We start from the raw sequence: 22,554 nt of genomic DNA, 5'->3' as shown, positions 1-22,554 counted from the left end.
CTATCTATCTATCTATCTATCTATCTATCTATCTATCTATCTATCTATCTATCTATCTTTCTATCATCTATCATCTCTCTAACTATCATCTATATTATCTATCATCTATATCATCTATCCATCTTCTATCTATCTAATCTATCACCTGTATCATCTATCTCTCTCTCTCTCTCTCTCTCTCTCTCTCTATCTATCAATCATCTATCCACTCATCCATTCATCTATCCCATTGGTTAGGTTTCTCTGGCAAACCTTGAGTAATACAGATACAGTTTGGGAGTTCAGTTTGGGCCTCTCATCTGTGGCTCCCCCTTCCTTCCCCGGAGGCTTTTCACCATCACCGTCACCAAGACCAGACCCCCAGAGCTCTCATATTCAGTCCTCCCCACAAAGAAGCTCCAGGATGAGAGCTGATCTGTTAGGGAGATAATATCAGAGTCAGTGTGACACCCTCCAAGGGAGACTTTCCCCCTGTATCTTAAGTGGTAGAAGAAAAAACAGTCATCAACCAGCAGGTAGGTGAGGTTTAGGAGCATCCAAGGGGTTCTCCCAATGCTTCTGACACTGGACTTACATGGACAGCTGAGTGCAAATGAGGTTATGCAGTCCTGCACCTCCAGACGTGGTGATGGAGAACAAGTAGGGCTAGGTCTGTGACAGCTGCCTCTCTGTGTGCTGAAAAGAGGATGGCCAGTACAGCAGTACTTAAGAGAAGGAGGCCCGTCACTCCACTAGCCTCAGGCAGTCTCATGCTGCCTGCAGAGCATCCCCTGTGGGCCAAGACCTGGTGTGGGCCAGACAGAGAGTGCCAGTGCAATGGGAGTGAAGACCCCAGCCTTCTTGCAGCCTCCAGCTTAAGTTGGTTGACAGGCACATCATCACCAGGGGTCTCAAGTCTGGTGGAAGACAAACAATCTGCACCCTGGGGAGCCTCAGGCCTCCTGGCCTAATTTGAGAGATGTGGTTTCTGCCACAGGTCAGTATTTAGGACAAACATACATGTTTAAAAGACCTAAGAAGGGAAACAAATAAGACATTAACATGTGCAAATGGTTACAGCTGAATAGCTAGTGTCAAGAGATAGGACAGAGAGACAGAGCTGAGAGCAGGATGTCCCAAACACGTGGAGTCAGCCCCTCATCACCCCTCAGCCAAATCAGGTGGTGATGAGGGTGGGGTGGGAGTGGGGAGCTCCAGGCAGGAGGGGGTACATTGTAGGTACAGCATTAGTTATTAGAAAACCCAGTGCCCTACCAAATTGCAGGCAGTGACTGCTGTACAATACTGAAAGTGAATACTGTGCAATTGTATGCATATGTATGTGAAAGCGTGAAAATTACCAAGGGGACATATTTGAGGGATCTCTAACAGCATTCCTTGGGTGTTTTGTATGCACGAGTTTATGATTTGTGAGCATAACTGTGTGTAGAATGTGTACATGTTTGTTTGTGTGTGCTTACAGTTGTGGGGGCTTCCTTTCTGTTGGGGGAAGGTTGAAGATACCCATGAACTAATCATCAAATCTGCTCTCTTTATTATTCCAGGAAGCATTCCCTGTGAACCCAGGCGAACTCGTTCCTGCATTGGTCTGGTTGGCTTTCCTTGTGAGATATAGGTTCCTCCTGAAGACCTGGAGCTCCAGTTCGGCTCTAGACTTCTCCTTGCTTCCAGACTTCGAGATGAGAAGCATTTTTCCAGTGCATAAGTGTCAGAGGACACTGCCAATGGTGTGTGTTTTGTCCAGGCTGGACTCAGCTTCTTTGTCTGGGAAAAGGTTAAGTTTTCTTCAAAATAAGAAGCATCTAGAGAACCTGAGACCATTAAGCGAACTTTTAGAAGTAGATGAGAAGGAAAGTTGGAAAACAAGGTACTCTTGCTTACAGAGAAACTAGGAGATCACCTTAATTAAGAAAGCACCTTAATTTGGGGCAGAGAGGGGTTTATAGAAAGTTGGTTGGAGAGAGTGGAGCTTGAAGTAGAGCTAATTTCCTGAATTCTTGGGTTAAAGACTCCCCATGGCATCCCTCCCCAAAGCAGACAGCCGTTAAAGGAGCAGGTTTGAGCCAGGGAAGCTGATGGTCTGGCTGCACAATGGGCACAGGGCCCTGGGGCCTGGACAGCCTGCTACATGGCCTTTTGCATGGAGAAGGCAGAAAGCAACAGCCCTGGGTGCTCAAGCCTGACTCCCAGGGCATTTAAGGTGTCTGAAGCTCAGGCAGGACAAGGGGCTGTAGAAGATGCAGTCAGGTTTGGTTTCCTCCTGCCTTCACACAGCCCTGGTTTTGTCTCTCACTTGGGGACCCCAACACAAGGGCAGTGATCCTAGTAGCTATCACTTGACTATTCCTCTTCCTGTCTGCGGATCCTCACTGCCTGGGGCCCCCTCCAAGGCCTTGCTGACACATTTACATCCACCCAGAATGTCCTTAACTGCCCTACACTGATCTAAACACCTCCCAGTCTCCAAGACTTGGTTTAAATACCACCTACCCCAGGAAGCCTTTCATGATTTCTTTAGTTCCCCAGTTCTCTTGGACCCTGGACTCTTCTAATTTTCCTCCTGCGTCACTCCCCATATCTCACTCATTCTTCTTCCCACCCACCCGAATGTTGGAATACCTGGGGCACCGTGCTGGGGTCTCTTTTTTCCTTTACAAACACTTTCTCTTTTCAGGGAAATTTTTTTACCTTGTGGTCTTAATTACTAATCTATATCAATAACTTCAAAATTCAAGTGTGTACAGCTGGCCTTTTCCATGATCTTGAGACTCAGGTATCCAATTGTCTTCTCTTCACCTCCACTTGTTTATGTAATAGGAATCTCAGCTCTTAAACCATCCCCAAAGGAGGCTCTGCTTCCTTCTGCGACTTCTCTTTTTCCCAGTCTCAGTAAACGGCACCACCATGTACCTAGTTGCTCAAGCCAAGCAGAGGCCTAATTCTAATTTATCTCATTCCTCTATTCTCTGGATACCTTTCATTGACAAATCCTACTGACTGCTTACAGGCTGTAGAATACTACATTCTTCTAAATTGTTCTCTCAACCCAGGACAGGCCACGATCTTCACAATCAGGAACATTGCAAAATCTTTTCATGCATTCCCCTGCATTAAATCCTGTTACTTAAATCCACTCTTCACAGAGTCAAATGGCATTTTCAGGACAGAAATGAAACCACACACTCCTCTTCTCAGAACCCTCTGGGGTCTTTCTATCACGCTGAGGATAAGATGCAAATTTCTTATCCTGGCCCACATAGTTGGGTTTCAGGGGGTCTGGCCCTTGCCGGGTTCTCTGATATCATCTCTCTGCTTCCCCTTTTGCTCATCCCACTCCACCTACTGTTTCTCAGAGGCCCTGAGGTTGTCCCCACCTCGGATCCTTGGCACCGGCTATGTCCTTTGCCTGGGATGTTTTTGCTCTACATCTTCCCAGGGCTGCCTGCTTCCTGTCAGGCAGGTCTCAGGTCAAATGCCACTTCTACCAGGAAGCCTTTCCTGACCAGGTTAAAGCAGCTGCTCACTCACCCTCTCTCCTGCACCACCCTGCCCTATTTTCTTCATAGCACTGATGACACCCGGGCACTGTGTTGCCTGTTTGTTGGGTTTATTTTTTATAGTCTATCTCCCTGCACCAGCATGGAGACTCTATGAGGTCAGAAAGCCTCCTCAATTCACTCCCCAACTCTATCCCAGCCTTCAAAGTGATGCCTGGCCCAGAGCAGGCACACGGCAAGTCTTTACTTAATGACTAAATAAACAAATGGGCCCCAAAGAGATGCTGTTTGATTTGGAAAGCTTTGATTTCCTTTTTGGGAAACGAGTTCTAGCTGACTGCAATTTTTACTCAAAAGGATTCAGTCTGTGTATTTTACTCAAATAATATGCATTGCAGTTCCTGCCCTTTCCCTAATATTTTGATACAACTATTACTATGTATTATTTATTTGTTATGGAAGAGATGGACCATATCAGGTCTCCATGTTTTTGCAGATAAACTCTTAAGCATTGGGGGATTTATGTCCAGTGTGCCTTCCTCTCCACAGCCTGGCAAAGAGGCAGTGCTATGCCAGAAAATAGCACTCAGGCAGGACTTCAGGGTGGGGACCTCTAATCTGGCTTTGCCAGAAGTGAGTTGCAACCCATTTGGGATAGTCATTTATCCCAATCTGGTTTTCTAGGTTGCAAGATAAACTTAATAATTGTAGCCCTTCCACTCTGATGAGGCAATTGGAAAGAGGAAGAAGATAGCAAGCACGTATATTTAAAGGGAAGGTGGTTGTCACTCATTTTTTCACTCATTCATCCATCAAATATTTCAGAGCAATGTACTGGACTAGCTAATGCATGGATGAAAGGATGATGGGATGGGCATTGTATACCCCTCCTTCCCTCATGCGTCTGGTAGGGTTGTTACACGCCAATGATGATTGCTGGGGTGTGCAAGGTTATGTAAGAGAGGTGCAGCACTGTGCTGTGGGGTTCAGAAGCAGGATGGTCTCCACTGGGAGGCTTCTGAGATAGGGGAAGATGTTGCCTTGAGGAAGCCAGACCTAACCAAAACCAGCCCCTCATGGGTCTGCAGAGTACCCAACCCAGGAGCCAGCACAGCTCCAGCAGGCTGCAGACAGTAAGGTGACATTTCCCGGCCAAAGCCATCCTCTATGACCCTTCAGTGCCGAAGCTTGAATTGACCTGACTGGCAGATTCTGAGGCTATGGAACAAATATTTCTCCTTTTAGATTTTAACCTTCAAACAAAGACAGAAGAAAATATATATATAGGCATTTATTGTCTTATATGTGCTGTTAATTGATTCATTTTGAGTCTTTTTTTGCCTTGCCTCAATGGGGGTTCAGTCTTGTCTTCCCCATGGGAGCCAGGCTGCAGGCAGGCCCTTAGAGTTTCACTGGGTTCTTCGGATCTGATCTCGCTTATAGCTACTATTTCCAGTAGGTGCTCCAGTTAACACCATCTGTGTTGCAGCCCAGTTCCCTCTCTTCTTCTTTCCCTGAGTAAAGCTTCCCAGGCTTGGGACAGACAAGAGCCCTGAGATCAGAGCCCCTCTGGGAGTTGCTGGGAAAGACCAGAGAGGCTGAAGGCAGCTGAGGGGATTTCTTTCAGTGAATCTCCAATTCTGTCTTTATGCAATGCAGGCAGAACAGGAAGGCATCCCTGAATTCCTTCCATTACAGATTGGAATGGCCTTTGACAAAGAGTTAAGGTGTCAGCATAAAATGAAGGACCAAGTCTCTGGAAGAAAAAAAAAGAAATGTGAAAAAGCTTTATTTTTATTTTTTAAAAAGGCAAGTGCAAAATCTATTTATTTGGCAAATGGAACGAATGCCATCTGGAATAACATGACTGCTTTCTTTCTTTTTTGCATAAACAAACTTTAACAACACAGGTGGGAAGCAATCAGGGTAAATTTGTACCCCCAGCATTGTCAAATTTGGCAAATAAAACTACAGAATGTGTGGTTACATTTGAATTTCACATAAAGAATTTTTAGTATAAGTGTATCCCATGCAATATTTTATATTTAAACTAAAAATTTTTTTTTCTCTTTATCTGGAATTCAGATTTAGCTCAGTGCCCTGTATTTTATCTGGCAACCCTGCCTTCTATAGGCCTAAAGTTGCCTGTGAGCCCACTCAGGAGCTCTGGTTCTGGGTCTGTCCCCTGCCCGGTCCTCTAAGGATCTGGTGCCACTTTCTTTCCAGGTTCTCATTCCAGAGCGATACATGCAGGGTTTCTGTGGGAGAAGATTCTCCTCCTCACAGTACTTATCCCACTGTCCTTGGCTCCTGGGATTACCCAGAAACAATCATGCAGTGAGGTTTAATCCCACATCACCATGTGTGATCTTCCTTCCAGTGGCCCAGAGCACAGGATTCTCTGTGTTGGCTGCACAGTGGAAATACTGGGGAATTTTAAAAAAGTATTGATGCCTGGATCTCATCCCCAGAGATTCTGAATTAATTGGTTTGGGATGTGGGCCACCTATTGTGATTTTAAAAAATCTCCCCATGTTATTCTAGTGAGCAGCTAACATTAAAGACCACCCTTAAAGCCACCAATGCAGAAAAGTGCGGGTCTGGCCTGAGGTCTCATTGGCAGGGACTTAGAGAGAGCCATCTATTAATTGAGTGTACTTGAGGTTACAAGACAGAAGAAAGCCAAGTAAATTTCTTGGATGCACCAAGTAAATTTTTGATGGTTCTGGTCCTCAGACATGTGTGAGGGATTCAAGGAAATGAGCTGTGAGACCTCTGTTGTCCAGGGGCTCATGGCACACATGGGGAGAGATGCTTCCTCCTTTCCACACCCTGTCAGTACTGAAATAGTACCTTCCATAGAGCCATGGACTGGGGACTTCAGAGTCCAGTGTGTGTGTGATGGAGTGGGGGCTGGAAGGAGAGGTCAGATGTGCTGCAAGCCAAGGAAGACTGGGCAGGAACAAGGCTAGGGCGGCCTCGATGGCCCAGATGCTCATTGCACTGGCAAGCTGTGAGAAGCTTCAGTCCCTCCTGAAATGGGGAAATGATGCTGGGAGAAAGTGGCTTGGTATATGAGTGGGTGAGGAAGGCAGGCTGATATGTGAGCTTACTGTCATGGCTGACACTTAAATATATATGCTAGAGAGGCAGAGAGTATGAATGTAATGACAGTAATGAGAGCTGTTATTCAAGTACTACTGAATCACATGGTAATGTTATTACATATAATATATTCTTATTTTTGTGACAAAGTATAATGATATGAATGATAATTCTCCTCTACAGTTTCTTGTCCAAATCCTTGGGACCATAATAGAATTTTTCAGACTTCCCAAAAGTAAAGTGATAAATAATGTGAATAAAGCAAAAACCCAGTAGTGAATGGGCCAGCGTTCTAACCAAACACACTCACATTTCTGCAGCAAAGTTATGAACATTGATCCTAAGTGGGATGAATAAGCATTATAAAAAGCCTCATATCTCTCCAGGTCAGGTTATGAACAACCTTTCGGTTTTTGAATCTTTTTGGATTCTGCAATTGTGGGCTTGTAAAACCTACCTACATCATTTGGGGAACATTAACTATTTGGTAAGCAGTGTACCAAATACTTCAAATACATGTTCCCATTTAAAACTCATGCAGCCCTGTAAGGAAAAAGCAAAACAAACATTATTATAGGTGGAGGCCACCATTTCTCCTATTTTGCAGGTAAAGAAAAGGAAGGCTGCAAGGTTGAACAACCTGCCCAAGCTCTAGGCCCATGGCTCTAAAGTAGAAGTTAGAACAGAAATTCCAATTCTATTCTGACTCCAGAACTGAACTACCCTGCCAGGTGGAGCTTCAAGTAGAGAAGCTTGGGAGAGGAGTACACACAGTCCCTGGGTAGACACAGAGACACGCACAGTCATAGTAGTCTCTGCAGAGGTGTGTGTGTCTATGCAGAACATGTGTGACTGTTCTCTTGTGAAGCTGTGTAGATGAGTGTGTGTACCATAATTTGTGTGTTTGGGCATCTTTCCATGCTCCTGCATATCTGTGTGTTGTGGGGGTGTCTGTTTGGCATAGGGAGTATATGGGCATGATACCCCATGTCTTTGTGCTTGTGCCATCTCTTCTTGACTCTGCATGGCAGTTCTGGAACAAGGAGAGTTACTCTTGTAATACGTCTGCTTTCACAACGTGTGCAGCCCAGGGAGGAGGTCTACTGAGTGGGTTTCAGTCATTCTCAGGAGAGATGGAGTCTTTGGAGGGAGATCTGGTGATGAAGACTGTCTGAGTGAAGGCCTCAAGTGGATGAGTTAGTCAAGGTCAGTTCACAATCACCCATGGACCCAGGGAGGTTCTGCAACACCTCAGTGCAGTCAGTGAACTTCATCTTGGTTCAGTTATTTTTGAGGGGACTGTCCTCTGGATAAATGAAAGAAATCCAGATGTTCTCAAAGGTTCTTAGCAGAAGGAAGAGATAAAGATGAAAGCCTTTGTGGAGACCTTGGTTTTGCATTGTGGGTCTGCATATTGGGCAGCCAGCGGGGATGCGTGCAGTAGGTGGGAAGGAAGGCTGCTGCATAATTGTTTTCTGTTTTCCCAGACCATGCTCTAGAGAGTGAACCTGGGAAGAAGCTGAGATACCCTACAGCCTGGAAAGCAAATTCAAGTAAGTGATGACCCCAAGAGTCGGATTCACTGCTCAGGCCTTGGCACTGTGGATATTGGATGGCAAACTTCAACACACCAACTCAGGGGAAGAAAAAAAAACCAACTATATTGCTTGAGGTTCAGCATCAGTCTATATTCTCTATGAACCTCTGATGGGTACTACAGGAAGGAGAGAAAAAAAGGGAAGAATATAACATATATTGTCTAACGTGCCAAATGCCTTGTTAGTCATTTTTCATGCTGTATTTTGTTTCTTCCTGAGAGCTACTTCTAAGGTAGGTATTACTATTTTATTTTCAATTTAAAGATGCTCATGAGGGTTAGGTAGTTTATCTCTGGTCATCCTGCTAGCTGGGACTTGAACCCATGACTCTTTGACTACAATCCCTTTCCATTATACCACATTGCCTCTGAGGTTCCTCCCTTTTCATCATACTGTTGCCAGCAAACCTTGAACCATAAACCACAAACACATTGGTTTCTACTGTTGTAAATATTTCCTGTGTTTTCTTTGATAGAATTATTAAAATTTCAAGTACAGAAGAGATCTGATACTATAATTTAAAGTTCCCTAAACTGGGACTCAGAAAAACTGAGTTCTAGACTTAGTCCTTTATTGCTTCAGATTCCCTCATCTGGAAAACAAAGTGATTGGCAAAGATGCTGGTACAAAACCTTTTTAGTTAAGTTGGGTTAGGTTCTGACCCTGGTAGGGGCTTTGTCTTACTTCTGAGTTTCCTGAGAGTCTGTAGCACAGAGCCAGACATAAGGTGACAGTGGCATATGCACGAAATCCTTCATTATATCTACTGTTAATTCACAGTGATTTTTAAAACCAACAAATGACAAAACACTAACACCCAAAACACAAATTGAAAAATAGTTGCTAATATTCACTGAGCTCTTATTAGGTGACAGGTGCTCTTTTCTAAGAATGGAGTGGACAGGGGCCTTATAACTCTTGTGCACCGTGACTTGCTAATTTAACCTCTGCAGTAAAAAGAAAGCTGATGGACCTTCCAACCCTGCTGAAAGCCACCCAAAAACACATTGTAGTCAATATCAATTTTGCAATGTATTATTGATTCTAAGAGGCATTAATTTCAAAACAAACAATGGTTTTATTTGGTGATTTCCATACTGCAGATACAACTACGATTTGTGCTGACCTGCCTCTTGTCAGATATTTTTTGACTGTCTGTAGAATGAAAGAGAACTTATTTTGGGGTGTCTTTGTTGAACTGAATTGGGAGAAGGAGGACAGGGAAATATAAATGGGAGAATTGTTAATAACTGTCTCCACCCCACTTCCCACTGCTCTGGCCAAAGTTGATGTAAAACTCCTATATCCATGGTCCCTGATTCCCCTTCAATATGTACATCAAATTGCTTTCCTCATTTTGCCAGCATACATACACATCAATTGCATTTACCTGTGGCCTCTATTTCATTTTTGTTTGGCATTCTAAAAGCCTATAAATGCCGATATGACGAAGGACTTATCTGTGAAGCATTCATTCATTCATTCATTCATTCATCAAATGTGTGCAAGGAGCTTAGGTCTGAATGTAAAAGTGGAGGTGAAGGTCAGGGGGGTCATTGAGGAAGGAGACTGGTCCTGGCATAGCCCCACCTCCTTCTGAGTGAGATGGGCTCCAAGGCAGTATGGGTTCATGGAAATTGACTTTCCAGGAAGCCCATCCTTCCCTTTCCATCCTGGGATGGAAATTTGTAGCCCACCCCAGGGGCCTCTGCCTGCTCCTTCCTCAGTCCCCCTCTTTTTATTTTCCCATTTTTCCTGGCAATTGTATTCTCTCAAAGGCTCTAGTTATGATTGCTATACTAACCACTCCTGATCATATACTACATCTCAGCTCTCCATTCTGAGTGTATACTGGAGTATTTATGTCCTATCTTGCAGGCACCTCAAACTCAACTTCTCCAAACCAGCTCCTCCCAATAAAAGACCCTCTCCTGTGTCCTTTTTGCCTTCTGTATACCCAACCCACTTATGCCTCAAGGAAACACAGAGGTTGTCCTACAGTCTTGCTTCCTCTCACTTCTACATCTAATCAGCTAATGATAAACCCGCCTTTAATTAAAATTAATTATTTAGTAATTAAACTATTTTTTAGTTAGTAAATTTTTGTTCAAGTATAACATCCATTCAAAAAGCTTCCATAAGTGCACAATATGATGGGATTTTTTTCCAAAGTAGAATATATCTCTCTATAACCACCATTCAGATAAAAACCCAGAACTTTCCTTCCTGAAGTACCCCTGTTACCTCTCAGTCACTGCCCCATAAAGGTGATTCTTCTCCTGAATCGAACATCAGTGTGATAAGTCTTGTTTGATTTTAAACTTTTTATAAATGGACTCACAGTATACGTCTTTTGTGCCTGACTTCTTTCACTCAACATTAAGTTTGTGAGATGCATCCATGCTGTTATGCATGATCAGTTGTTTATTTCTCAGTGCTGTGCGGTATTCTTATTGCACAGCAAGGGAGTATTATTATAAAGTGTGTATCTTCATGAGGCCATTTGAAGACATGCTGAATAAAGCCAAATCGTGAGAAGCTTCATTTCATAGAGTACATCTTTAAAAGAAAGGCACAACAGTTTGTGATATTTAATTTTTTAATTGTTATTTAAAAATGTTTATTATAATTTTTTTTTTTTTTTGAGACAGAGTCTCACTCTGTAGCCTAGGCTGGAGTGCAGTGGTGCAGTTATAGCTCACCGTAACTCCTGGGCTCGAGCAATCCTTCTGCTTTAGCCTCCCAAGTAGTTAGGACTACAAGTATGTGCCACAATGCCTAGCTAATTTTCTAATTTTGTTTAAAGGTTTTTGCAGCAACAGTGCCTAACTGTATTGCCCAGGCTGGTTTTGAACTCTTGGCCTCAAGCAATCCTCCCTCCTTGGTCTCCCGAGGTGTTGGGGTTACAGGCATGAACCACTGAGCCCTGCCTGTGATGCTTAAAGTTTACCAATAAGGAAGCTGAGGTATTCTGGAGAGAAGCAGATTGTTAAGAAGACAGAAAAAGTAAAAGTGAAACTTCTTCTATTTTCTAGAGTTTGTCCTTTTCCTTGTAGTTTTGAAGGAAAAGTCATGCTTCAATTAATAACAGACAATGGAGTCGATATGATGGGAGCAGAGACAATGATGTGATCAAATGCCAAGAAATGACTGACAGCAGAAAAAATATCATGTGAGCCAAAGCAATTTCTCTTGACTTCTAACTTTATTCATCCAACAAATAACATTTCATCACAGTTTTATCAATGGAATGCAATTCCACCCAGATCATTCTGTCAACGACAAGCAATAGCATCAAATCATTCTGTCCACACAAATAAATCAATTGTTGATTATTGTTTTCTTCTATTTGGGATACAAGGAGGACCAAATATTTTGAGTAAAACAAAGGAAAGGAAAGCAGGAAAAACATTTTTTGTTTTTAAATTGCATTTAAAAAAAATTCATCCTGATGTGAGGAAGGATAATGTTTTAAAACTTGTACCAGGGACAAACTGTAATAATAAACATAATGAAAGAAAAAGCAACCGTTTATTGGTTCTTGCAGATAAAATAGCATTTTCAGGTTTTTTTTTTTTTTTTTTTTTTTTTTTTTTTTTTTCTGTTGCTTGTGTAGTTCTTACTGGAATTCCTTCCTCGTTCTTTGAATGTGTAATCATATTTTGAGAAAACATGAAATCTCAGAGTCTTACAAAATTCAAAAGGGGAAAGGGTCATCTTTAAATGACAAGCTGTGTGGGGAGTGCCCTGGTTATGAATTAGGCTTTTTTTCCTAATGCTACAATTTCTTCTTGCTGCTATTTTGATGGTGTTGAAAGCCCTTTTCCCAGATTTGTAAATTTGTGGTCCACTACTGAATGGAAAGAAATCGGGTTTTTACAAATTTAATTTTATATTCTTGCTAGGTATGACAAAATTTTGCATCAAGCTTTTTCACTTAGTGCATTATGTCGTGAGCATCTTTGTTAAATTTGCCCTGGGAGGAAGGAATCTTCCAGCAGCATCTGTGTGGAGAATGGTTCTCTCTCTGGGGCCATCAGGAGAAAAGCTTGCCCTTTGCTGTGGTTCCCTGGGCTGCAGTGCTTTTACTTAACTGACTCAGTCCCATTCATAGCTGTCCCATAAGGCCCCAGCTGTGGTATCAGCAGGGGGTCTAGTGTCTCTCCTGCTGTTTCTTTTTCCTCCCCAGGACCACCGTGGGAGGAGGTACTTTCTCTTTGTCAGAAGCACAGAAGCACGTGGTCTGCTTATAGCCTTTTTTTTTCTGACGATTTGCCCTTTTTGCCACTGCAAAGGAAAGAGTCATCTTTGCTCCTCAATTTTGGTTTATCCTAAGAAAGACCAACACCATGTTTAGCCCAGAGAGAGAAACACAGTAAATACAAGTTATATCTTCAGTGGGGCATCAAGTTCCATATACAAGGCTAACCTAGACTATAAAGTCCTTGAAGTGAGTGAATTTATTATATATCTCTATCTCTGGACACACCCATTGCCTGAAATAAAGAGAAGCTTAACAAAAGTGTCTTCATAAAGACAAAGACAGGGATGATTATTTGTGGATACAACATTTAAAGTAGAAATAGAGTTCAAGAAGATTTGATTCTAATTGAAATACTTCCACCTAAATAAGAATCCTGATGTAAATAATGACTAGTTTTAAAATGACACCTTTTTTTCCCTGACATTAAAAGCAATGCTTATTCATTAAATTAAGAAATAAACACCCAGTACAATTTAAGAAGAAAATGGAGCACATCTCTATCCCCACCACTTGGCTAACATTTGGTGTGCTTATTCTCTTGCTCTCTGTCTGCTTCTCTCTCTCTTTTATCCTTATTCACTCCTGCCCTCACCTCTCTCTCTCTCTCATCTATCTTTGTTTTGATTTTACAAAGTTAAGTTTATATTCATGCTATACATGATTAAGGCTACAAATTTGGCATTTTCACTTAGAACATGAATATATTTGTCAAACTTTTAGAAACATTTTACCAAAGCCCTGTTTTGAAGACTTATGTTGTTCTTCATTAATTTTTGAATTAGGGATATATCATATGTGGGTATATTTATACACATATTTTGGGGCATACTTTAAATTGTTTTCTTAGGAAATATTGCTAAAAGTAGATTTTAAAAAAATATTAAAGTGTTTGATACATGTTGCTATAATATCCTCCAGAAAGTCTGAACCAATTTAAACTCCCATTAACCACGTGTGTACATATTTCCATTGCAACCTTGTCAGCGCTGAAGAACATAATTAAAAAAGAAAGAAAGTACTATTTTTGATAAACAGACAAAAGGGAAATGACACTGTTGTTTCATTTTCATAAAATACTAAATAAATTCTTACTGTTTTTTTGTTTCTCTTGTGAATTGCCTGCTTACATTCTTGTCCCTTTCCTAATGATCTGTAAATGCTTTTTAAAATTTATTTGGAGAGCTCTGATAAATGCTATGAATATTTCCCCTAGGTATTGCTTTTGTTGAAATATTAAATAGTAATTTTCCCCCATAAACAGACATGTCTGATATAAAAATATAGGTATTCCTTAATATTTTTTTCTTTGTTTTTAGATTTCAATCTGACTTTAAAATAACATACATTTTCTTCTCTTTTATTCTTTCTCCTCTTCTTTATTCTCTCCTTCCCTTCTTTTCTTTTTCTCATTTTACAACTAATTGGTCAGCACTTCTGGGATATGGTATAGAGCAGAAATCTAAGATTTTCTTTTTCAAAAATGTAATAATTTCTCTAAAAGCCATTACATTCTCTTCTCTCTCCCTTGATTTTAAATGTGATCTTGGTCAAATACTGAACTTTAATTAGTATTAGAGTCTATTTCTGAAGCTGCTTCCCTGTACCACTGGTTCATTTAATAATTTTTGCTTGAGCGCCACATGGCTTTAATTACTGAGCTTGACAATGTGGTAAGCGTCATTTCTGATAGTGTTAGTCTCTTTTCATTACTCTCTTTGAGAAGCTTCTTTGTTTATTCTTCTAGATGAACTTTTATGTTCATTTTGAAAAAACATTTGCTGTCTAAGATTTATGGAAACATAAATTCTTTTTGGAGCAAATGATATACTTAACAGTATTGCATCCTTTTGAAAAATGTGTTCTTCCTACTCAGGAATACTATTTGTTTCTCCATTTATTTAAGACTCTTATGCTCCTCTGTAAAGTATAACAATTTTCTTCCTGAAGTTCTACCTACTTCCTACATTTATTGCTAGATATTTTATATATTTGCTGATATTGTTGGTGGAAAGCTATTGTGGAATGTGGAGTGTGCTGTGTGTTATGTGCATTTTGTATTTAGCCACTAATATTTTGGTTGCTTCTCTGAAGTTTTCCTTTTGCTTATTTAATTAAACCATATATTACTCATGTATTTTTTTGTTTTGTTGCATTGGTTAGAACTTTCAAAGTACTATGTAAAAACAGGGACACCACCTGTATTATTTTTATTGCTGCTCACTCTAAGGTAGATTCCTCCTTCTACCTTAGAGTGAGCAGCAATACCTATCTTAACGCTGGACCTTTAGTTTCATCATTTAACCAAGTGTCCGGTTTTAAGAGAGATTTTTTTATAAAGGAAGAAAGCTTTATTGTGTGTGTGTGTGTGTGTGTGTGTGTGTGTACATAAAATTAGGTAAATTTATATGGAAATGACTTTAACCAGGAATATTTTTTATTTAAATATATATATATATATATTAATCTTTAAATTTCTGAAGTCACATTTACCTGATCATGTGTATTGATCTCTATCTTCAGTATCCTTATGATTTTGGTTTGTGTTGATATTTTATTTTGGATTTTTGCATTTATATTGTTAGTAAGTAGGGTTTAGAGGTGTGTATATGGTGGGGGGTGTGTGTGTGTATGTGTGTGTGTATATGTGTGTGTAATTAGGATTGTGCTTTCTCCATCAAGTTTGGGTATTAAGGTTATGGAAAATCTAGAAATCTTCTGTTAAAAATATATTCTGAAATATTTTCTATGGCATGGAGTTTTAAAGAACTCACATATATTTCCCTGCCATTTAGAAGGCAATATGTATTTGCCTTTTGAGATTTTTCTCTGTATTTTTGATCAGTTCAGATAGTTTTTCTCTTTATGATTAAGTTTTGATTCACTTAGGTTTTCCTAGAAAATTGCCCATTTCATCATTGTTATACAATTTTTTAAAAAGTATATGAATATATTTGCTTCCTTATTTTTAACTTTTCATTTTTGTATCTTCTCTATCATTTACTTGCATATACATGCTAGACATTTAGCTATATTTAGCTTCTCCTTCCAAAGATCTATTCCTAGGATTTATCAATTTTCTCATTCTAAACTCATATTTTTAAATGTATTTATAAATTTCTGCTTTCCTTGAGTTTATCTTATTTTTCTTCTGATAACTAAGTTGGATGTTTTGTTCATTTATTTTCACATTTCATTTTAAATTTCATAGGCATTTAAAGCCTCAGATTTCACACTGAAAACATTTTGGTTGTCACACAAAAGTTTTATATATAATTTTTTATTTGTTATAATTTTCTCAACTGTCATTAAAAAACATTTAATTCTAGTGTGATTTAAGAATATCTTTAACTTTTCCAAGTGGTTGTATTTTGTTGTTACTTCTCTTTGCTATTCATTTGCAAAATTTCTTCTCTTTGCAATTTATTTGGATTTTTATTATGACAATATAGAATGTATTTAAAAAAATTTTTTTTAGTGCTTCATGTGTATTTGAAAGATATGGTGTTCTCTGTTGGTAGTTGTCTGTAGTTAGATATATGTCTATAACGGGATACCCAAGTTGAAATTTAGTTCTAAGAATTTCAAAAACATAATAGAAAGTAAAAGTTGTTGTATAGCACTGATGAGACCAGTGGGCTGGAGCACACACAGCACAGCCATTAGAGATATGAATGATTGCATCTGAAACTGTCAGACTTTCCCATGGTCAATCAGTGCCTGGAACAGGAGTCAAGGCTGGGAGGCCAAGCTTAGCCTGGAAAGTGCAGTAGAGCACAGCTGGACAGAAAGGTCCAGTTCTCAGGAGCAGAGAGAAGCAGGGCAGGGAGTTTTGCTGGAGTAGGCCTCCAGAAGTGGGTACATCTGCTGGCAGGGACAGTTGGTTCTCTCTTTCCTTCTTTATGAACGCTCAGTAAATTCTTGCTAAAGGCTGTTATCTGCTCCTGGCCATGGGATCCAAAAGAAAGGTATCTTCTAGACCTGTGCAGAGAGGGAAGGGGAAATGAGACCTCTACCAAGGTGGGGGCTGCTTAGCTGACCCTCATTAGGCCTGGTGGCAGGGTAGCAAAGATGGCGGCCAGGCAGCTGGAGGTGGTAGAGGTACATGGATGAACAGGAAGGCTCAGTCCTGGGGTTTGATGAAGCAAGCCTGGGATGAGGAGTCCTGAGGGGCTGTAAGAAACATCAGAGAGTATACGTGAGATCATTATTGCCTCCTGGGGTAGGTGGGTGATTAAAATGATCATGACTGGAGCCATCAATTGAACTTTATTTTAGACCAGGCTAGACAGGTTAGAAGACATTTAAATTAGAAATGTTTTAGATAACCATTATTAGTTGTATTATTTATAATTTTCCATCCTTTTCTGACAGCGTAGTCATCCATTACCTGAGAGAAATGTGTTCAACTTTTCTGCAATGACTGACTCTTGGTTTTCTCCCATTTGTCAGAGATTTTGCTTTCGTTCTATTGTGCTGTAACATAATGTGAAATGAGGTTGTGTGTTTTTTTTGTATCTTCATTGTGGATTACATCCATAATCAATCTAAAACGCCCCTCTTGGCCTGTTTAATGCTTTGTTTGCAATTTCTATCCCTGTTTCCTTTTTGTGTGCATACATCTTGGCTAAGTGCTTAGCCTTTATTTCTGACCTTGTTTGAGTTGTAACTTAAGTATTTTGTATTTTGACCAAACAACAAAAAAAGCCTTTGTCTATTAATGAGGGAGTTAATTACACTGACAGTGATTTTCAAAACTGATATGGGTAGTGAACATTGCCATTCCCTGCCCGGAATCTGTTCCCTCCTGCCTTGTCTCAAGTGAGCCCAGATATTTATAGAAATTCGGCCCTCGCATCCCAGGAAAACCTAACTTTACAAGTGTAATCCCAACTTGTGTCAGTGACTGGCTTAGGAATGGGCAGGTAACTCAATTCCGGATAAGACACTGAGAAAGGAAATGGCTTGGGAGGCTTTTCTGGAGAATATTTTTTGCTCCTAAGAAAGCCACAGGAAAAGATGGTCTTTCTGCTGAGCTGGATCACACTGAAATGACACTCCTGGAAATGTGGTAGATAGCAGTCTTGCTGCCTGCCTTGGGGGTAGTCCTCAGAAGGATGGCAGACGAAAGAGATGGGGAGAATTGGGACTCTTCAAAGTATCCCTGAGCTTCTAAACCAATGGTCTTGTCATTGTCCTACATCTTGTGATCCTGTTACATAAAATTAGGCAATTTTTATTTGTTGCTTAAGCCAATTTATTTTATTTTATTTTATCTGAGATGAGGTCTCACTTTGTAGCCCAGGTTGGAATACAGTGGCACGGTAATGGCTCACTGCAACCTCCACCTCCCAGGCTGAAGTGATCCTTGCACCTCAGCCGCCTGGGTAGCTGGGATCACAGGTGTCCACCACCATGCCCGACTAATTTTTTTAGTTTTGATAGAGATGAGGTTTCACCATGTCACCGAGGCTGGTCTCAAACTCCTAGGCTTAAGTGATCCACCTGCCTCACCAAAGTGCTGGCATTACAGGCGAGAGCCACTGTGCTTGGCCATAAACCAATTTAAATCAGGGTTTTAGCTGCTTATAGAAAGAGTACTCAACCCATACAATATGTTCATTTTTAAACTTTTTACCTTTATTTATTGTTTTTTATGTATTATTTCTCTTTGGTTTTTGGTTTTCTGTTATATGTATGTAGATGACATTTTATTTGCTTCTGTTTTCTCCTGTGAATTGCTAAGGATGCATTTTTTTATTCTACTAAAAACCAAGTAGACTAATATATACTTGAGCTTATATTTTTAGAAGTATAAAAGTCAATATAATGATAATTATAATTATCATTTAATTTTTATGGAGCTTTTAATATATGTCATGCTATTGTGCTAAGCAATGTATGTATATTCATTAAATTAGTCTTCACAGCAGGATTTTGAGCCACAGAAAGTTAAGTGACTTGCCCAAGCAAAGCAGAAACTGCCAGTTGCCTATTCTGTGGAAGAAGACATTAATACAGTTTTGCTTTATGCCGTGCTTTCAACTCTCCATTCATGTCCTACTTTTTTTGTTGTTATTGGGGAATTCCAGAACTGGAATTTCAATAATTAATTATTTTTACCTTATGTATATTCTTTAAATTAAAATGTTTTCATTTCTTTTGAGTTTACATTTTCTATCATCATTCAGACTCAATTCTGCATTTAAGTACTTTTGATACACCATTCCTCTTGAACTGCAATTTTTTATGCTAAATTATTTAACTCAGTTCCTTTTTGGATTAAGTGATACATTTCTGAGTAATTTTATTCAGAAGATATGTTGTTGCCATAGTTTTCACAGAGTAACCACTGGGTTGGTTATAGAATTTCCCCCCAAATTCTATGTATTTCTCTTAAGTCTTCTCATGTTTAGTGCTCTATAGGAAACGTTTGAACCTGTTCTTTTTTCTTTCTTTCTTTCTTTTTTGTCTTATAATCTATCTGATTTATTTCTACCCAGAGGCTGGTAGTGGTTTTTTTTTTTTTTTTCCCACAATTAATTTCCATTGCACAAGTAATTTCTGAAAACATTGTTCTTCCAAATATTAAAACTATACAAATATACAAAAAACTCTATTTACATTCCCTTTCCTGAACTCAAACCCTTTCCCCAGAGGTAACTACTGTGAGCATTTTGTATGAATCTTTCCATTAAGTTTTCTATGAATTTATCCCTATATATCTGTAAATGTGGAAAAGTATATACCTATATATCTGTAAATGTGGACATAGTATTATTCTGATGAAAGTGTAACCTGAGAATATATGTCAAAGGCATCAGTAAGGAGTTTTGGGGGCTGGGGGATAGGGTAGGGGCCCAGAACAACTCCTGATTACCTAAGAAAGAAGACCCCCCTGCAATAGGAGGTCAGTAGGCCAGTGTCAGATGAGGTACTTTGGACTTCTGATTCAAGACTTAATTTACTCCATAGGAAAAGATGAGACCATCTTTTCAAGCATGTGGCTTTGTTCTCCTTATCAGGCTCAAGTACCCAATCAATAACCTCCTCAGCTCCAGAGTCATGGAACCAGTGGAGCTTCTCTCCAGGTTCTGACCAAGGTGTATTTATTAGTTAGCACCATTAGTCTCCTCTTTTCTCGTGCTTTTTCCAATGGGGCTTTAGAAAAAGTCAAGTCCTATACTTAGGTAGGAAGAGGCCATCATGAAGAAAAAATAGGACAAATTGCTATTAATGGCAGAATCCCAGAAGAGAATGGCGTACACAACAAGCCCTACCCTAGTGCACCTCTAACCTTTTGATTAGAAAAGAGGGAGGCCTCTTTTCATGAGAAATTGGATAGTCCCATGAGGATGCTACTCTCACATGAATGGAGAGCAATTTAAGGAATGAGCCTGGGCCCTACCTGCTCTGAGCTCTGCAGAAACAACACCTGGACTCTTTCCCACCAAGTAAGCCTACTGTGTCCAGCTTCTAATGGATCTCATAAGATTTTGTTTCCCAAGTGAACCAGTTTAGTAAAAATATGTTTTCCCATTTTAACTGCTCCCTTAACTTCCAAAGAGCGTGTGATATTCCAGATTACCACACTAAACTGCTGTCATTCCTGGCAACAGCAAAGAGGGCTCTGTTTCATGAGCCAGAGGAGCTTGCTGTGGGTAGACAACTCGTGCCAGGCTTTTAGAAGCTTTGAAGATAGAGCAATTTACTGCCTTTAATGATATACATTTTGATGTCATTCATATTTATAAAAAAAGGAACCACCAAATAAACCAGGGCATTGCTGACTTGTACATCTGCTGGGTCTGACACCTCCTGGTCTTGCTCTAGACAGGGGATGCCTTCTGGAATCACCAGTCTAGTGGTCCTTTCCCCACCCACATCCCTCTTCATTTTGCCATCTGCTTTATTCACACATAACATGTATGGTCTATACTTATCTGATGTATTCACTTCTTGCTTGTCCTCCCCCTGGGGAATGTACACTTGATGAGAGTAGGGGTCTTGCCTCTCTTATCCACTACATAGCTCCAGTCAAGAGAAGTCATTACCACAGAGAAGGCATTCAACAAATGTTCATGTAACTTGTTGAATGAACTTATCAAGTTCCTGATGGTGGAAGTTTGGACACTGGAGTCCCAGGTGGGGGGAAAAAAAAAAAACATGATGCAATAGGACCTCAACTACACAGGGGTTCTATTTATATTAGAAAAGCTTCCAACTTTGTGTGCAGTCAAGTTCTGTGGCTTTTTTTTTACACAATTAATTTCCATTGCACAAGTAATTTCTGAAAACATTGTTCTTCCAAATATTAAAACTGTACAGATATACAAAAAACTCTATTTGCATTCCCTTTCCTGAACTCAAACCCTGTCCCCAGAGGTAACTACTGTGAGCATTTTGTATGAATCTTTCCATTAAGTTTGGTGGTCAAGGGAGGGTCTTTTCTTTTTTACCCATGAAAGATGACGTTGGTATGCTGGAGTAATGAGCCAGAAGATGAACACGAACACAGACAAATTCTGAATTCAGATTCAAATAACAAGTTGCACAAAATCAAGGTAGGAGAAATGTTTCTTGACAATAATTGGTAGAAGAAATTATGTTTGGCTGACTCATTGTGAATTAATGGCATGAATAACTGATAAAATTTTATACTAGAAATATAATAGTCTGTCTAATAATACAAAAAACATCAAGCATTCTATGTGGCCACCATTTGTGCTGCACTAACCATGTACCAAATACTCTGCTTAATGCTTTTTTATACGTGATTACAACTCCTGACAACCACATTATTACGTTCATTTTATGAATGGAGAAAACTTAGGTTCAGAGAGTTTAACTTGGCCTGGACACAGAGCTAGGACATGATGAAACCAAGTGTATCTGACTGAAAAAGCTGTTACTTTTCACCACTGATTTTCTTGGTGCTCTTTGTGGGCCTGAACACATCTAGGACATTTGGACTCAGTTGTAGAGGATACATTTTAAGACAGACAGTAACCAAACAGTGGCTTCACGGGGAGGCTATTAGCATGGTAAATAATATGGAAACCACAGCATGTGGGGAATGTTCAAAGAGAAGGGGGATGTTTTGTACAAAGGACAGACAATGGGAGGTGGAGGTCAGGAATGAAAGGGTGTCAAATGGAAAAGAGCATACATGTCCTGTGTGGCTCCAAATGGCAGAACTGGAATAGCAGATGGAAGCTACAGTGAAGCAGATTTCAGCTTGACACAAGAACTAACTTTCTAAAGAATAGAGATGTGGGATGAAGCTCTTGAACTCATCCCCCTCCTCCCTCCAAGCCTGTACAGCCATCTGTCAAAGATGTTGGAATTCAGGAAAGAGATCCTTCCACCATTAAGAGTCTAATGTTTTCTAGAGGAGTTTAAAGTTTATTTAAAAGAAAGGTAAAGACCATTTGAGCTGATTTAAGGTGAATCTTGTCTAGGGGCTGGGGGATTATATTATACTCTGAGTTCCTTTCAGCCTTTTGAGCAGGTAACTCTTCTATTGGGGCCATAACTGGGGCATATTTTAAATCAGAAAGAGAGAATATTGTTTTTGGTTTTGCTCTGAATCTAAATCCTCCTTAAAAAGAATAATTCTTGGATGGTATTTTTGTTTTGTATTCAATTCATTTCAGTCTTTCCAGTGTGTTTATGTTCAGCCCTGCATAGGTGCTAAATCTGTAACCATACCCCCTCTCTAGCCTACTCCTCCTTAATCCCACCCTAGGACAAGCTCATGAATAGTCCTGCCTTTCATGGCCCCTTCAATTCCTCCTTTCCCTGAGGTACATAGAGACATTGTACAGACGGAAGTTACCTGTGTTTGTAATTCACAAACCCCAAAGAGCAGTGAAGAGAAAAGGAATGAATCCTCCATGATTACAAGGAAGGAGGGGACAAAGCTGGCTCCAGGTGCATTTCTACACAGTGTGGGTTGAATTTTCTCTAGAGAAAGTGTGCTTATTATTGGTTTCCCACCAACCTTGTGGTGCAGAGGGCATCTACAAAGTGCTAGATGAAATAGGATCATGTGCAATTTCACAAGGTGTTCAAAGGGGATAGAGAGAGTCTT

At 40.0% G+C, this 22,554-nt stretch overlaps 1 long non-coding RNA gene across 2 annotated transcripts in view; it reads left to right on the top strand.

The window, feature by feature from the left end:
* The first annotated feature begins 222 nt into the window (after positions 1-222).
* The window catches only part of LOC116528159, a 57,349-nt gene continuing 35,017 nt past the window's right edge, over positions 223-22,554 (top strand). Inside the window, exons 1-3 of one of the 2 annotated variants that reach the window (XR_004258891.1) lie at positions 223-1,867; positions 8,090-8,155; positions 11,257-11,609. This is a non-coding gene — a long non-coding RNA (uncharacterized LOC116528159). Of the gene's footprint in view, positions 1,868-8,089; positions 8,156-11,256; positions 11,610-22,554 lie in introns of those variants that run through there. The other variant, XR_004258890.1, reaches the window with a different exon arrangement.

This window comes from Sapajus apella, unplaced genomic scaffold (genome assembly GCF_009761245.1).
Source record: "Sapajus apella isolate SASKATOON/1434 unplaced genomic scaffold, GSC_monkey_1.0 scaffold57, whole genome shotgun sequence".
Classification (NCBI taxonomy): Eukaryota; Metazoa; Chordata; class Mammalia; order Primates; family Cebidae; genus Sapajus; species Sapajus apella.
The sequence above is the reverse complement of the archived record's forward strand: the minus strand, read 5'-3'. Positions and strand labels throughout refer to the sequence as shown.